This window comes from Gorilla gorilla, chromosome 4, assembly GCF_029281585.2.
Source record: "Gorilla gorilla gorilla isolate KB3781 chromosome 4, NHGRI_mGorGor1-v2.1_pri, whole genome shotgun sequence".
Classification (NCBI taxonomy): domain Eukaryota; kingdom Metazoa; phylum Chordata; class Mammalia; order Primates; family Hominidae; genus Gorilla; species Gorilla gorilla.
The window spans coordinates 147,490,895-147,505,785 of record NC_073228.2 but is presented as its reverse complement, the minus strand read 5'-3'; positions in this window follow the sequence as shown (position 1 = coordinate 147,505,785).

The following is a 14,891-nucleotide window of genomic DNA, read 5'->3' as shown; positions in this document are numbered from 1 at the left end:
CATTTTTGAAATATGCCAAGTGTTATATAAATGTAAGGTAGTATTATCCATTGCTAATCTTGTTTTAAGGACTTTCATATGTTCAGAGGTTTTACTAAGTGTTATCATGTCATATTTTCTCAGTGGCTCTGTTTCAGTAAAAAAGCACTAGATCTAAATGTAACTGAATTAATTAAAGGTTGGTTTTTGCTTGTTTGGTTAGTAGAATTTACCCATATTATATCTGTGCACACGTTCTCTGTGCCTATCCTCTTTTCCGTCTGCTTCATATCCCTTGGACTTCACAAAAGAAAGCATGGAAATGATAAAAAGAGGCCACAGACAAGTTTATTGGGATTTTTTTGGTGGTGGGGGGAGGTGACAAATTTTCAAAATCTCCAATCCTGTTTCAGTTTCTCCTAGAAACAGCTGGAAAAATGCACAACCTATTCATTAAGTACAAAGTTAATCAACTAAGCGTCTGGCCTCCCAGCAATACAGGAAACTCCAAACAGAGGTAACACTAGAGCAATGCAGGTCCAGCTGCTTGGTCTTCATTAGGAGGGCTTGGTTTTTTCCCATGATTTCCCATGTTGTTGAGTATGGGAGTAATAAAATGCTTGTCCTTAGCGAATACTTTAAGAGCAATTGTTCTGAATACAGAATGAGGAAACTGGAGTTTAAATTTTGCAGAGCCATTGCTAAGAACATCTCCTTCCTAATGATGCCTTTCTTTACAGAGCCTCATAGAGTTCATACAGCTCTTCACAGAGTCGGCTTCAAAAGTGGTCCCCAGAGATGAATGGGCAAGCCACTGTTGCCAAGCCTGCTGAGAATCTGAGATGTCAAAATGAAGTGGCTTTATAAAAGACACTTGTTTCTGCTTAGGTTCTAAAGCATCTAAAAGAGGAAAGAAAAGTTACCATTTAAAGCCAGAAACTTGACTGCCTTCTTTTTGCAGGCTAGGGGAAAGCAGAATCCACCTCAGGAGAAAAAGCTTTGTATTCAGGAAAATGCCTTGCTGGAACTATTTAGGTGTGCAATGTGAGCTGCTGCCTCTTCCCAGGCATCATATTTCTCAAAGGAGAAACAAAAACAGCAATATCAGTGCACCTAACATAATAGGAGAGAAATTTGGGGATGAGGACCCTGCAAAAGACAAAGAGGGAAATCACAAGAAAGACCAGGAAAATAAAAGGAGACAGATCTGGGAGGAGAGACAGCAACAAGGAGCTGCCAGAGGCAGCTGGTGGACCAACCCTTGGCTGCGTGTCACCCTCGGCCACTCCTTTATTCACAACAGCCTTGGGGGAAGTGGAAGGAATTCAGGGACAAGTTTGGGAGAGAAAGTATGCCACCCTTCTACTCTCACAGAAATACTGACAAAGCACTATGGAAACATTAAGAACCAACCAACTAGCCCTTGCTTGGAGAGTCTGGGCTTCACCAAGAAGGTGATAGAAGGGAAGGTGCTTACCCACTTGGGCAGAAACAGCAGGCAGGGCATTTCTCTGAAGGTACAGCATATGCAAAGGCTTGGAGGTCTGAAGGGACCTGAGGAGCTTAGACAAAAAGCCAAATTGTGGTAGCTCTTTTTAATCAGGCTAAAACATGTTTTTCTTGACTGTTAAAAAGTGAGTAACTAAAGAAGGAATTTAGGCAGGAGAAAGACAAACAGATTTGTGTTGTACAAAGACAGCTCGGGTGTGTGCCTTCCAACCACTTATTTACTCAACAAATATTCACCAAGCTCTTTTGTGCTGGGGCTATGCTAGGCACTGGCAATGTGGTGATGAATTAACAGACTAATTCTCACTTTCACGGCACTCACAGCTTGGTTAGAAGATAGATGTTATAAAATAGTCACAAAAATTAAAGTTTAATTATAAGTGGTGGCAAATGCTATGCAAGGAGTGCTTTGATGGAGAATTAGAAGGGAGACCTAACTTTGATTGGGCCTCAGGAGGGAGTCAGTTCATTTAGGGCCACCCATCTGAAACTTGACAGATGAACACACATGAGCCAAGCTAGAAGGGATATAGGGGCTACATACCACGTGGGGAGCTAGAGGCTGAACAATCAATCAGGAAACTATTCTAAAGGTCCAGACAGGTTCCTGAATTTTCATCTACAATTCAGGGGTTTGTCTGTGTTGGTGTTTAAAGCCACCTGTAGCTCTGAAGTTCTACAGCAAGTAAGCATCTGCTCACATTAGGCTAGGAGAGGATTAGGAAGGAAATGAAAGATATGTAAGATAGGGGTCCTCAACAGACAGTGACTGTCCAACAAATTGAGCTTTTGGTAGAGATTCAGAGAGTTTAGCTGTAGGGATGTATTAAACTTCATAGATCCTTGATAAAATTCTTACAGTACTTTTAGTTGTTTCTCACTGAAATGTTAGAACCATGTACCACTCCCCAGAACCCAACTTCTGTTTCTTAAAGTTTCTCCTCCTGGATTCTCTCTTATTTAGGGCTCTCCAGTCACAAAGTATATATGTGTATATATATTTGAAACTTACAATGTCTAATACAGAATTGAACACACACTACACATAATCATCATCATCTTTATAGCAGAGATAAAGGTGTTATTAACCAGCCAAAGAACTGCCATGTAATTGGTGACCACCCATAACATACAGGGACAGTGCCTTGCACTCAAAACTATTTGGATGGATACATGAATATACAAATGAACTCTGCTTCAAAGTGTTCAACTGAGAAACAGTACAACGCCTGCCACAATCTCTCTAAGGCTGTGATACACATACAGTGTGATTCTGTGCTGTCCTTAAGTGCTTCCACTCATGTGATAGACAAAAGGCAGGAGGTGTTCCCACTCATTCCCTACACTCTCAAAACAATTCTTGTTCTGCCCACTCAGTTTCTCTTCCCACCCCTGATAAGCTCCAAAGAGCTTCTCTCCCTGATTTTCTGGGATTTTATATTCAGAACTGGGAGAAAATTGAGCAAAAGAGGTGAAAATAGGCTTTGGCCAGGCTTGAGGGAGTGGAGCAAATTTTATTTTTGTTCTTTTCATATTTATGGGCCACTTTTTCAGTAATTTTTATACTTTTACATAATAGTATCACATCATAAATTCTACTTTCTTTGTGGGGGCCATTTTAAATAAATCTTTACTTTGTTGGTTTGCTTACCTTCACATCCCCAGGAAAAGTTTATTGTCTGTCCATCTGCGTGTCTGTGTGTATGCCTGTGTGTTTGTCTGTCTGTCTGTCTCCTATCTTCTTTTGGGCAGAGCAAGCTGCCAAAGAAGCTGCAGTAAGCAAGGGGAGAGGAATGGTGAGAAAAAGGGAATTTTAAGCAGGGTTACTCTAATACATGGGTCTCTTTAGAGCATCCAAGAAAGCAAGCAAAGGAGATCCGCTATTATGAAATTCCTCCTCGGCTATTGGACTGTTTGAACAATGAGGACACAGCTCTGAAACAGGCTAAGGGGAGACTGCTCTGATTCTCTAGGCAGTGACTGCCTTCTACTTGGTCTCCTCCTGACTGCTCTTCTACTTAGTGATGACAGATTCTAATTTCAGAAATGTAGACACAGGAGCTGAAACAGGTGCAGGCCTAGACTCATGGAGAGAAGGTTTAGGGAGGCACATTTAAGCTCAATGCATTTACAGTTTTTCTAACAAGTGGAAGTAATCCATGAAAGAGTGTGTACCCTGTCAAAGTGTTAACAGCACTGATGAAATAGGTCTCATTGTAGGTGGCTAGGCTAAATAATACCTAAGGCCCTCACCTACACCAAAACGCCACTGATTTAGACATTCACTAAACACACATTGCATGGAGACATGTACAACCATTGTGCAAACCCAAGATGGGGCCCTTGTCCCAACCCCACCTCAGGTCTCCAGAACCCCAAGTAACCTGGCTATTTTTCAAGCTGATTTCTCAATAATTCTGATGGGAAGAATGTACTTTTCCAGATTCCATTTTTTTCCCCACATACCAAAAAGACTTGTCTAACCTGTCAGCCTATAACTACCACCAAACTCAGCATCAAGGTTTATCTTAACTTTAAAAAAAAAAAAGACAAATACTTGTGCAGTTCAAGTGCAATACAAATAAAACTGGTTATGGGGCAGTTCAAACGATTTGGAAAAGGCTTCCTTAATATCTTGGAGAGGCAGAAGTTCTGTCAGTGACCACAAATTGAGTTCATACTACTCTTCAATACTTTGGGCATGGCAGAAAAGTGTTAAAATGCAAGATTAGCCTGCCTTTGGGTGACAGTATAGCATCTGGCTCTACCATCTGGGAGGTTCTTCATCTTCCATTATTGTCCTTTGCTGCCTCTGAAGTGGGTATTGTGGCATATGCCCTCCTTACTAGCTTTCTGTTCAGGGAAGTTTGAGGGCCAAGGGTCATTTTAAGTTCCTTGCTTTTTAGACAGATACAACTTTGTCAAAAATTCAGTAGACTTCCCATGTATTTGCTTGCATTTAGTCCCATCTGCCAGTAACATCTACAGGTTTTGTTTGAGATATGGCTTTCAAAACTGCTTTATTTCTTTGTGGATGCCTTTGAACTTAATGGCAACACACCAAATCCGATATTAGCCCTGAATCATTTGAATCATCTGTTTCTGGGCATTTGTTATTCACGGCTATTTTATATCACATTTCTCACAGTTTGTGGTTCAAATGCAGTGGGTTTTCCAATCTTTTAACGCCTCGCATTTCTGGGCTCTGTGGCCTTTGATTTGTACCAATTCCTTCTAAAGTGTGTGCGTGTCTCCCTCCCTCTTTTTTAAAATAGTACTTTGCTGACTGCAGCCAATAGTGGCCAAACCATACTACTACTTTATATCTTCTAAAACACTCCCCTTGAGCTGCCATCTCAGTACTCAAGTGGTCCCTTTTCTAAATTATCACAGGTGAGAGTTCCTACATTTTTTTTCTAGTGACTAGCATCAGCTCCACATTTTTAGTCTCAATTACCAATTTCCTCTGCCTGTCACCTGACTGCTAAGCCACATACAATGGGGCTTTGTTATGGTAGCCGATACAGTTTGGATGTTTTCCTCCTCCAAATCTCATGTCGAAATGTGATTCCCAGTGTTGGAGCTGGGGCCGGGTGGGGAGACATTGGATCATGGGGATGGATCCCTCATGAAGGGCTTAGTGCAATCCCCTTGGCGATGAGTGAGTTCTTGCTCAGTTATTTCACATGAGATCTTGTTTAAAAGTCTGGGACCTCCCCACCCTCTCTCTCTTCCTCCTGTTCTCACCATGTGATATGCCTGCTCCTGCTTCACCATGACTGTAAGCTTCCTGAGGCCTCACCAGAAGCGTAGCAGATGTTGGCACCATGTTTGTGTAGCCTATAGAACTGTGAGCCAATTAAAACTCAATAAATTACACAGTCTCAGGTAATTCTTTACAGTAATGCAAGAACAGCCTAACACAGCAACACCCATATGTGGCATCATATGCTGGTTTTGTCATTAGCTAGTTTATGCTACAGAAACAAGCTCACCCCTCAAATATCTGTTTATTAGTATTTAAAAGCTCATTCTTTACTCAAAGTCCACCATAGGTCTAATGACTTTCTATGACACCTCCCTTCCAAGTAGTGATTCAGGGATCCAGGCTGTTTCCATCCTGTTAGTATACAACTGGAACACATGGCAAATGGAAAAGAACGCTGAGATCATCAAGTAGCAGCTCTAAAATGCTTTGGAAAAATGGTTACATGAAGTCACTTTTCCTCATAGCCCTTGGCCTTGCCAAACAGTCCTTGCCTGTTTAGTGAATAGCAAATGTCTCTGGTACACATACTAAATCAAACTCTGAGAGTAGGGTATGAAATCTTCATTTTAATACATAACCCAGTGTTTGAGAACATTTGTTTTCAGATAGGTGATGGTATTCCTGTGCAATTCATAATAAAAGTGAAGTTCAGAAATGTTGCAAATTACCTAAGTTCACATAAGGTCACACAAATTTAGTAGCAAAGCTGTTTGTGCCTCTTAGTTCAGGTCAATTCCAAACCACTGAAGTACAAAAACCCCATAACAATGAAAACTATGATATTTACTTAAGACCATAGAATGAGGAATCATGCATTCATTTTCTTGACTGGAGCCCTAAGAATGGAAGGAAACAGTATCAGAAAAGAGGTGAAAGCAGTGTGTTTGCAAAATCAGACAAAAGCCGAAAGGACAGAAGGAGAGGAGGGAAAAACATTTTCCCACAGAAGAGGAAACAACTTGGTCAAGTGTAAATCTGCTAATGCTTCATACCCATAAGCTTAAAACAAGTCAAAAACCTCTGATTAGATCTCCCTAGTCCTTAGCTGGACCAGATGACAGGGTTTGAAAGATGTGTGATGTACCTGGATATTACAAGGATTGGGGACAACACTTTGTACTTCCTCAGAGCTGGCTTCACGTGTGAGCTCCAGTCTTGCACAGAAACTGCTTCAAATCTGCAACAAAAGTTCACGTTTGCTGAGAGTGAAAATATTCTGTCAAGGTGAAGGGATAAGCCTCAGAACTCAGGGAGTTTGCTTTGGAATTTGCCAATTCTATCCTTGGATCATACCAAAGAAGAAAAAATAAATGTGGGTGAAGAAGAGGGAAATTCTTCCTTGCTAAGAAGACAGAAATAGCTTGAGCTAATTATATTAACCTAAAAAAGTAGGAGAAAATTAACGAGAAATAAGAATCTTAACTCTGGAAATAGCCTCTCTTCTGTGCTATTGAAATCCTGTACCCTTTGGTGGAACAAGCTCAGGTCAGAAGCTAACCTGCCAAAACAAAATTCTAGAAATAGGGAATGCTTTCAGGCATCTTGAGTCCAGCTAAGTATATTCCAGCATTTTTCCAAACTTTTGGGTTCAGTAAAACATGATTCCAATTTCGCCACAGGCCTTTACTTTGGGGAAACTGTATGTATTTTTGAACAAATTCAATTTAGATGTTTCTTATTTTCCTGCCCTTTAACTCATTAGAATGTTATTTTGTAGGAGTCATTTGTTTGGGAAGCAATCCGATTCTTTTGGAAAAACTTTGAAAGCCTTTGCTGTTGGGATAATAAGCAGAATGTTGCCTGTTTTTGAATCTATACATTCAAAGTGAACAGGAAAATTATGGAAATTATCTAAATCAAGGATTCTTATAATGTGGTCCCCAGACCAGTGGCATCATCATCACCTGAACACAAGGCCCTCACATCCACAAGGGCCTCATAGTTGGTTCAATGCTATAACCACACTGAAATTCCTGTAACTTGATATTGGTAGGTAAAGTTCAATGAGATACTGGGACATTCATGGGACACATGGTGAATGAGTGTGAGCAGAGATATGTGCAATATGTGTACCTGCAGTTCTTGCTGCCCCATTTACAGATAATATTTACAACCGCCCATGAGCACAGAATTTCAGTGGCCCCATATGCATGAGATTCAGAGTATAAAGTAAGCGTGTCACTTCAATAACTGAATAAACGGGGGCAGAGAGGGAACTGGAGAGGTTACTGACAGCCCAGAGAAGTCACATTTTTCATTTGAACCAGAACTTTCCTTGAACCCAAAAAGAAAGCATTCTAAGAAACATGAACCACCAAAGAAGCCTATCATATTCTTTCTGACTTGTGTATTAGCCACTGCTTACACTCAAAGAAGGAAATCCTTAATCCTTGACTAAGGCAACTTATGGTTCCTCGTCCTGTCAGTATTTCCTTACCCATCAGTAAATGAATGGAAGCCAACTTTTCTGGAATGTGTCCACATCAAGGAGTGAAACAAAAACAGCAGAGTCAGTTTTATGGCACAGCTCTACTCTTCCAGTAAGAATGGAATACATCTGTATGTACGAGCTATTAAGGATGAATTGTATACTTTCAGTGACTCCTCAGACAAGTTAAACGCTCTTGAAAATTGACGTTGTATAATCTACAGATGAATAATACAATATTCTTGTTAATAATTTACTATTTTTTTTCTTAGGACATTAAACAAAAACAAATAAAAATGTCATGACTGGTTGAAAGAGATCATGGAAAATAGGAAACAGTTTTTATCTTTTATTATCTTATTTAATGAAAACTTTTCCTGCTTTTTGAATAAGGGACCCGCATCTTCAGAGTGTGTGTGTGTGCACGCGTGCGCACATGTGGGTGTGTGTGTGCGCATGTATGTATGTTTGTGTGTGTGCGTGTTTGTGTGTGTGTGTGTGTGTGCAAGCTCTGGGTCCCACAAATTAGGTATCTCTGACCAAGAAATTAATATAATGTGCAAATTCTTGAGCTCATGCTCAGATTTAAGAACCATTGGCCAGATTATTTCAGCTGGAGAACCCCATGACTCTATTTATCCAGAAGTTTCAGGTCTGATTAAGTAACCTTATTTCTTTTACCTACTGTATGAAAACAACTCCAGTAAGAGGCAGGAGGGAGCACCACTCCACTGCCTTCAGACCTGGCCTCTAAATATCTATTGCCATTGCTTGTGAGCCTCTGCTGTGGACTCAGCGCCTCTGTGTCCACACCAAGGCAGCCATGCAACCGTGGGCAGGATTCTCAACCTCTCTGATCCTGTGTTCTCAGCTGCAAAATGGAGGTATCAATGCCTGCCTCTTGGGGTAGTTAGAGGAATGAAATCAGCTGATACATGTAAAATATTTAGCACAATGTCTGGCACATAGTAAACACTCAGGGAAAAGCATATTACGATTAAATTATTAGTAGTCATTATTATCTATGTTCCTTATTGCTAGTCCTGTTAGCTTCATCTTAGACAAATCTCTTAGGCATCACCCTTGCATAGCTCTCCCGGGTTCCTCGCTCTGCCTCAGGTTGGGATGTAAAATACAGAAGAAAAACCCAAGAGTAGAACCTTACTTTTCCTTTTACTTGCAGAGGGGACAGAATGAGAAACAGAACAGGTTCTTTCATATTCTTGATTAGGCATTTTCTTGCCTAAAAGTGGTATGTTCTGCCTTCCTAAATAATTTTGCTTTATTTTAAATCTAAAGTATACAAGGAAGTCCCTATCACCCTTGACTTGATATTGTGTAGTAAAGAGAGTTCATAATAGCTAACAGCCTGAACTTTGGAGATGGAACCACCTGTATCCTGACTGCCACTCGCTGGCCGAGTGATCATAGGCCAGCAACAGACCAGTGTTGGATCAGTTTCTTCAAATGAACAAAAACAACCCACTTTATAATATAGTGGAGAGGACTAAGTGAAAGAATGTATGTTATTCTTCAAGCACAATGACTTGATTTCTGACCAGATTCCTATAAGCTGGAGCCGAGAAAGGTCTCAGGTAGGGATCTCTGGATAATATTTTGCCTGGAAGAACATTCCAGCCAATAGCACGCTATGAAACTTCTATAATGATTCATTACTGGTCAGCACGTTCTTCCAACACTCAGCACATGTTCCTATCCTGACATTTCCTGCTCTTTTCATGGCTCAATTTCTGGAATCTAATAAAAATGATACTGTAGTAACCATGGTAGGAGTAACGGCTGCCTGAGTAGCAGTAGCAGCGGATATTTGAGAACTTATAATGCCAAAGGGACTGTGCTAAGATCCTTTTATGTATCCCATTTAGTCCTCACAAGCCTACAAGGTAGTTATTATTATCCCCATTTCACAAGTAAAGAAACTAAAACACAGGAAGTATTTTAAGTTTTAAGGTCATATAACTAATCAGTGGATGTCCCCACCCTTTCCTAGCCCGGTCCCACTGGCCCTCATGCTACATCTCGTCGTTAGAGAAATCCCCATAATCAAGTGTTGCAGTAAATACCCAAGTAGTGACAGGGGACCGAGGAGTGTCCATCTGCCCTTTCCCCCCTGAGCATAAGAGCAGGAAGTTGTGGAGAAAGTAGAAAGTCCTCACTGTTTCATCAGCAGCCACTGTGCCATCTGGACTCATCACTAAATCTTCCTCTTAAGAGGAAAATCCTTAAAACATCAATACCCATTGAACAATGAGTATAAAGTTTCATTTATACAAGATGAAGAGGTTCTAGAGACCTGCTGCACAGCACAGTGCCTATAGTTCACACTATTGTATTGTGCACTTGAACATGCAGATCTCAAGTTAGGGGTTCTTTCCACAAAAGCAGGGAAGGGACAGGAAGAAACTTTTGGAGGTGATGGATATGTTTCCTTCTTTGATTGTGGTGATTATTTCACAGGTATATGCATCTGTTCAAAACCATCAGATTCTATACATTAAGTATAAACAGTTTTTATGTAATCATTATACTTCAGTAAAGCTGTTAGATTTTTTAAACCATAAATAAAACTAATAAGGTCTCTCATGTGAAAACAGGGGAAGAATATTTGACATGAAGCCACTATGTGAACTGTCTGAAATCTCATGTCTGCTACTCAACTACCCTACCAGAGTCAGACCCCCAGGATCCATAGAGAGCTTTCTGCCTCCTCCTTCAAATATTCAAGGATGTATCTCTAGACTTCGAGCTTCTCCACATCTACATTTCAGCCCAGGCACAGAGCCTAGCTCATGAGATATGTCCACTATATACCATTAATAGATTAATTAATCCATCTATGAGCTATGGCCCTCATTCTACCCAGCAAAAGTCATGGAGGCCTATGTTTGACTTGGGAAGGAAACCACGTCTCTCCCCCTAAACACAGGAATACAGCTGGGGACAATAGGGAGGAAATGTAACTAATTTATTTCACAAGCATTGCCAGGTACTGCCCTCAGCACCTGGGTAACAGTGATAGGTGGGGACAATATTGGGGCTAAATAGAGTGGTAGCCATGAGCCTTGACTGGAGGCAAGAAGAGCTTGATTTGAATCAAAAATCTACAAATTGCTACTCTAGAAACTTTAGGAGAGGTTCTCAACATCTCTGTGCCTCAGTTTCCTCATCTGTAAGCGGAAATAATAGTAGCACCTACCTCATAGAGTTCTTGGGGATTAAATAAGATAAAGCACATGAATTATTTAGCACAATGCTCAGCATATGGTAACAATAAATGTTACATGCTACATGACCACAATACAATGATCCCTGCCCACAGAGCAGATGTTAGCACAGTTTTTTTCTATAAAGGGTCAGACAGTAACTGTCTTATGCTTCGCAGTCCACGTACGGTCTCTGTCACAACAACTCAACTCTGCCATTATAGCACAAAAGTAACTACAGATGATACAGAATTGAATCTTGTAGTGTTTTCAACATGTCATGAAATCTCATTCTCCTTTTTTTTCCAACCATTTAAAAATGTAAAAGCCATTCTTGATTCACAGACTCCCCTCTCCCCAAAACAAGACAACAGGCCGGATTTGGCTTGTGGGCCATCATTTCTGTCACGGGGGAGCAACGACTGTCTAGGCCAGTAGCACATGGGTAAAAGAATTTCCTAAGACAGTTGTACATAAAGAAAGGCAGATTTATTAGAGAAAGTATGAAAATACATTGTGAGATGGCAATGGGCAAATCAGCAGAAGAGGAGCTGACTGCAAGGAAACAGAGGCTTGCTGGAGATTTTATTGAATTGTGTTTATGGTGTATGCTGAAGAGGGCTTTGTGCAGTACTGATAACGCCAAGGTTGCAGTGAACTAACTTGCAGGTGTCTTGTGATAAGATGGGCACAGGAGGGCTGCGTGTCCTGGACCATGGAGAAAAGCAAATTTATGGCTTATCTGCTTTCTCTTTTTCCTTTCTCCTGGTCCCACCAGCCTGACTCCTTTTCCCTAATTAGGACTCCACAGTTTCTGACCCCTGGTCTGGAGCGGAAATTGGAGAATATACAAGCTGTTGCAGTATGATGTGTTTGTTCAAAGTGCAGAGAAGGGAGGGGTTTGTTCAGCCTGGCAGTGGAGAGGAGGAAGAACAATAACACCTCCATAAAAGAGAAAACACTTGAACTGGGCTTTTGAGAGTCAGTAGGAGTTCAACAGATGATACTGATAAAAGAAGGAGTCTGGGTGTGGTGGTTCACTCCTGTAATCCCAGCACTTTGGGAGGCCGAGGTGGGTGGATCATGAGGTCAGGAGTTCAAGACCAGCCTGACCAACATGGTGAAACCCCATCTCTACTAAAAATACAAAAATTAGCTGGGCGTGGTGGCACACACCTGTAATCCCAGCTACTCAGGAGGCTGAGGCAGGAGAATCGCTTGAACCCAGGAGGCAGAGGTTGCAGTGAGCAGAGATCACACCACTGCACTCCAGCTTCGGCGACAGAGCAAGACTCCATCTCAGAAAAAAAAAAAAAGAGAGAGAGAGAGAGAGAGAGAAGGAAACAACCATTAGAAAAAGAATGAGCAAAGGGGAGAAAAAAACAGTCTCTGTTTACTGAAAATGCATTTTTTAAACAGATTTTAAGAAATACATTCTTTGCTATCTCTGGTAATCTCATTATGAAAAGTGGCCAAGTCTTTTGTCAACAAAATCATTTCTCTGATTTTTTTAACCCAGATATACAATGGATTAGCTTAAAGAAAATGGGGATTATTTGCAATTAGTTTTAAACTCAGATGCCTGGAATCCAAAAATGTATTATTTAAAGATATTTTTAATATAGAATAACTAGAAGTTGTTTAATGATTCCATATTGAACCTTTAAAAATGTCTTTTTAGTTCTACAAAACGAATCTATGCCTTTTCAACCTATTTAGCATCTGAGGCACAGAAGACTACAGAAAGTAAGTTGGAAAATACATTTTGGACTTGTCATATTCTTTTATTCAACAAGCATGTATTGAGCACCCACTGGGCACCAGGCACTTAGGGGGATGCTGAGTGTGCACACGGACGTGCAAAGGCACATCATCTACCCTCACAATGAAATAAAGGAACACTTGGCAGCGTATTAAAGCAGGTCCAAGGCATTTGTACAAAAGGGAAGAAGTTCTACCAAACTCACTGTAGATCGTTATGGGAAGCTCATACTTTCTGCCAGAGGCATTTCTTCTGTACTCTTTACTCCACTTATACTCCAGGTGTTCCAATCATCTGAAAAAAATGAACAATGCAATGCTGAGGTATGAACAAATGCCCTTATACCTACAACTATATAAATATACCAAAGGAGGGAAGGAGGTTGGGAGGGCTGGGGTGGGCTATTTCAGACCAGTGGTTACCCTCCAGTGTTGCTTTGAAATCCATTCCAAGGCAACTAGAGCTATTAAAAAGCAAGCAATTCTTACCTTATCATGCCTGCAAGAGGAAAGACTGCTCTCATCGCTGAGAACTGGTTTCCTGAAATTAAATAACAATCCAAGACCAGTATGTCTAGCAGGGTGTTGGAGATCAATACTCCAAGGCAAGTGAAAGGCAACTAGAAAAGAAGGTGGTCCACAGGCTGGAACCCCAAAAATACAAGAGTGGAAGGAAACTAATGACTGATGGTATAAGTTACCTGTCCTTTCAAATGTATGGACACCCAATAGTGTTCCCAGAGAGGGAACACCTTCACCACCCATTCTCTGGCAACCAAACCAAGGGTTTGCTTTTTCATTGATCTTTCCCCAAATTAAGCCAGCATTAGAAAGAACCTAGAGAAAAGGGTGCAAACAGAGTTGTTTTCTCCGTTGGCCTCTCTGTCTCATACCTTTCACTTACAATTTTCATGGCTGCTCAGCAAGCCACTCAAGAACTGCACTTCCCCATGGCAAAGACACCACAATACAGCAATTAATTTCTCTGATTCAATATGTTTACCTATGAGTCAGTTGAGTGAGAGTATCCCATAAGGGAAGAAGAGAACATTCAATCTTTTTTTTTAATATTAGCTCTGAAAAGTTTTATTACCAAGAATCTGGACAAGCAATACCAAATGAAAATAATAATCAAATCCAAAGCAGCTCCATTTGTCATAGAAACATATCTGATGCAAGGGCCTGGTCAGGAAGAAAAATAATTCATAGAAAAGAAGGCCAAGAGGCTCCAAGATCTTAAGAACCTGTGTTTTATATCAAGAAGCATTTTTGCTTTCTTCATTTTAATTTATACTTAGTGGAAATTGTTCAATGATATTAATTCTCTGTTTATTTTAGGAGAAAGGGAGTTTATAATAGTTATTGCAAGATTCAGATAAATCTGCCCTGTTACCGCCCTAACCCAATTCACTGTCATCTCTACCCAGACTCCAGTAATGGCCTGCCCAAGACCCCTCCCTGCCCCTAAAATGCCATCTGATTCTCCCCACATCTTGCTCAATCTCAACTGTCAGTTCTCAGATTAAATGCTGCTTCCTCAGAGAAACTATTGCTAGCTACTGTGCCCACCACTTACTGTCTCTCTCATTGGATTTATTTCCCAATTGCTTTCATGACACATAATATGATCTTCTTAATCTGGCTTATTTGAGGGGAGAATCATATCTGCCTTATTTACTGCTGTGTCCCTGGCACCTAGCACTTAGCGTTTGGCCCCTGAATAAATAAATCAGTGATATAATCAGCCAAGCACTAGGCTTAATCATTTTTAATTTTCTTGTTTAATCTTACAAAAATCCTCTGATAAAGGAGCTACTACCCTCACTTGCTAAACAAGGGACCAAATGCATAGATAAGGTCACCTGGTTTGTAAGTTAAAAATTGGGATTTTCACTTAGGTCTCTCTGACTCAAAAATCACTTATATTTCTACCAAATCATATTCCTTTTAAATAGGAAATTTTTCTCATAAAAATGAAGGTTTTGAACTTTTTTAATATCCAAAGACTTTGGATCCTGACCTACAGAGCTTCATGTTTTTAGACCAAAGTTCCTACAATACTCAATTGAATAAAGACATTTAAATTATAGGCTTCTCATTGCTTGTGAAATTGATTTAACACTCTTAACCTTCCATCCACATACACGCCAGCCGAAAACTACCAAGAGGAATTTTTCATACTAGTTAATAAATGTTCATTGCTCAGCCAGATAATGACTAT